The sequence below is a fragment of the Etheostoma spectabile genome, unplaced genomic scaffold, assembly GCF_008692095.1.
Source record: "Etheostoma spectabile isolate EspeVRDwgs_2016 unplaced genomic scaffold, UIUC_Espe_1.0 scaffold453, whole genome shotgun sequence".
Classification (NCBI taxonomy): Eukaryota; Metazoa; Chordata; class Actinopteri; order Perciformes; family Percidae; genus Etheostoma; species Etheostoma spectabile.
In genome coordinates this window covers 126,825-127,140 of record NW_022605611.1, presented here as the reverse complement: position 1 = coordinate 127,140, position 316 = coordinate 126,825, and positions in this window count along the sequence as shown.

Here is a 316-nt window from a genome sequence, read left to right as displayed (position 1 = left end):
ATTTAGTCTCCATGTTTGTTGCTGACAGCTGATTGTTGTCATTCTAGTTTTTATGTTTTTCATGTGTTTCCACGTTTTGTTTTTTTTCTTTTCTTTTTCTTTTTTGGCTTTTGTCAACAAGCTCTGTTCGACATTTATTTTATTTTCTAAAGGTTTTTGTAAAGTAGTTTGAGGTTTGTTTGCTTATATTGAGGTTTCAGAAGTGATCACATGTTTTTGTTTGAGAAAAACATTTGGGGAGCCCCAGAAGCTCAAAATGTGAAACTGGAAAGTTGGGTGCATGGAAGTGCTGCTGAAGTGGAGATTTTTGGCTCAG